The 3,133-nt window shown below is 26.7% G+C and overlaps 1 long non-coding RNA gene across 1 annotated transcript; it reads right to left on the bottom strand.

Moving 5' to 3' along the window:
* LOC108661202 lies at nucleotides 1,874-2,667 on the bottom strand. The gene is made up of 2 exons (XR_001926939.1): nucleotides 2,358-2,667; nucleotides 1,874-2,248 (listed from the first exon to the last, which is right to left on the bottom strand). It is a non-coding gene; the product is annotated as an uncharacterized LOC108661202 (long non-coding RNA).

Below are 3,133 nucleotides of genomic sequence, written 5' to 3'. Positions count from 1 at the left end.
CCCCTTAAAATAAATTTTATTTAATAATTAATACAAATAAAGAATAAAAAAAATCTCACATGTCTCACTCAATTTTAAATTTTTTTAATTTTCTTCTTTCAATTTATATTATTATTTTTATTTATATTTGTTTATGTTTTTTTCATTTTCATTCTATTTGCTCATATGTTTTAAATTTCTATAAATTTTCTTCTCAAAATTTTTACAAATCATCAACTATATTCTTTTCTTTTCATTATGTCATATGTGTGTTTTATCTTCTACTTGCCATGTTATTCTTTTTTCTGCTACATAATTCTTAAATTTAAGTTGTAGTGTTGCATTGTTACTTAAAATTTCATCAATGTATCGTTATTTTTATTGATCCTGATTATGTAAAAAGAAATTATATTGAATATATCTTTTTTATATGCTTTACGTTTTATATTTAATTGAAAGGAAATTATCTTGAACATATAACGTTTAAACAATTTTGATCATATAAGAGAAAATTATTAATCCTGTATATAGTATTTAACTATTTATATTACGCATTATAGTTTTATATTTAGTATTATAAAGTTAAATAGAAATAAAATAAGAATATTGAAAGTTAACTGTATTAATTTCTTTTTCAAATTTGATTAAAGTATGAGTAAGTTGAAAATAATTAACAAATTCTTTAAAAGAAAGAATGTAAATTGCTCAAATGATTCTCATATACTTAAGTCATCAAATCTCAATACTTCAACTCATGAACAAGAGTAGAGTGAATTAAAACATCCAAGACTCAATCCTAAAGAAATGTATGCTTTTCAATATATAATTAATAACTAATGAATTTGAATCTAAGAAATGTATACTTCAACTTTACTAAAGAATTATTGTAAATTTTTTTTCTTAATTAACATGTTATATAAAATTATTTTCTATTATCAATATTTTAATTATTGATTAAGTTCAACACATTAATTTTTAAAATTTTTATTTTTTATTCCTCTATCTTGGCCCCCAACTTATTCCCTTTGTACAGCTCTTGTTGAAAAGCTACAATGGACTCCCATGGTCAGCTAAAAAAAGGAATAATAATAAAAGTTAAGATAGACCACACGTAGTTTTGGGTTTAGCCCTTCTTGAGGGACTGGATTTTGGGTTATACTTATCCAATCTTGCTAGAAATTCTCTTGGGGAATCAGTTGTAAGTGTAATGGAGAAGGAAAAAATGAACTGTGAAGTATTTTTAATTAATAATTTCAAACTATTTGCAATAAAATTACTCTAAAAATGCTGTAACGATACAAGACTTGTAGTTTGGTTTTTTTGATCCATTACAATTTACAGTCTGTTTTGTTTTTTTTAAGTCTGCATTAAACTTGATCATATTTCCCCCAGTTATTCTCTTCTTTGAAACTGATATTACCTTCCATTCACTTCTTTGGCAATGAAAGCATATTCAATTTGACATTGCTTTTGATCATTCGCAGTTTCAAACAGCAACAACTTTAATTTATATCTCTTTATTGATTCTGACCAGAAATTCCCTTCTCCACCACCAACCCCTTGATTGGGTTAATGTAATGGACAACCAACATTTTCCAAATATAGGCACTTATACAGAGAGTAATGTAGCCTCCCTCCACACCCTCCTAGGAGTAATTAAGAAAATGCCTGCTCATAAATCCTAGAGGGAAATCAACCCAGAAAATGGAAAATGGAGAAATGCGGCGTAAAAGCTTGAATATTTCTCTTAACATATAACTTCAGGAATGGTTTATGAGAGGTCGTCACCTTCACAGGAAGTTAGTCATACCCAATTGATACGTCTGAATCGAGCAGCAGACGATGGAAGTACTTAATAGGAGGCCAAGTAGATTAATTTAGATCTCTTTCATCCTCTATATGAAATGCCGTCTTTGGATCCGGCGGCTATATGAAGCTCAAATGACACTGCTTGAAACAAACTTTAAACAATGAACAAAGATACGGAGGACTACTCTTTAGACCGTGTGATAGGTTGTTTGTGGGTTTATTGCGTTGGCTTTATTTCTTTTTTCTGCTTTGTTGGCACATCAGGTCCTTCTGATGCACTGCTAGTCCTCACTCCTGAGGGCTCTTTTGGTACTCTCAAGCCCAAGTGGCTTTGCTGTATCAATAAAACATTGCCCTTCAAATAAAAAAAAAAAATACGGAGTGCCGTGTACCCATAGGGAATATCGAGGACGTTTGTATCCGGATTCCAGCTATCATCTTGCTGCCACAGACGTCCAAACTAAAAATCATAAAATTTAGTTACAAGTACAGGTTGCTTTGTTCTTTTCAAAAACAACATATAGGTTAAGGAAAAAGCATTTAGAATCCAAAACAAGAACTTAACTTACAAAGCAAGATGGTAGAGCAGTGACAACATAGCCTCTTGTGCAGACAAAAGTGCATAGAAGATGATCTCACAAGAGAGTGATTTTATTAGTTTATTAAACAATTGGAAATCAAATAGTAGATATCAGTCGGGGTGAATAAAATCAATTTAAATCAATTACTCACCTAAATCAAATACGATTTGGATAAAATGGTTCAATCTAATTGGATCAATTGGTCCAAAATATTTGGTCTAATTAGTTTTTTGATCAGTTCTTGGTTTTAAAATTTTTGGGCCAATTCACCTAAAAAACCAAACTAATTTTTTTTATATATAGTAATATATATAATTTTTTTTATATATTAAGAATAATTGATAATAAACTTAATGAATAATATATTTAAAATATATTAGGGTATTGTATGTACGTATATAAATCATAATCATAGTAATTTAATATTATTTTATTTATTTATTTATTGATAAATCTATATTAATATGAAATTACAAGTTATATATTTTAAATGATATAAGTTATATGTTAATACTATAATATATGATAATAAATATTCTATATATCAATATGTTATAATTATTATACCTTAGTAATGTTTCGCAATATAAAATGTTATGAATATATATATAATTGTAAACATATATTTTATATACATATATTAATTTATACATAAGTATTATTATAATTTATAATAAACTTTATTTATATGATTGTATTTAATAACTTTATTAGTTATCACCTTAGATTTTATAACATATTATTTATAATTAGTTATTATTTAT

The sequence above is a fragment of the Theobroma cacao genome, chromosome 3, assembly GCF_000208745.1.
Source record: "Theobroma cacao cultivar B97-61/B2 chromosome 3, Criollo_cocoa_genome_V2, whole genome shotgun sequence".
Taxonomy (NCBI): Eukaryota; Viridiplantae; Streptophyta; class Magnoliopsida; order Malvales; family Malvaceae; genus Theobroma; species Theobroma cacao.
Note: the sequence above shows the minus strand (reverse complement) of the source record. Positions and strands in the feature narration are given on the sequence as shown.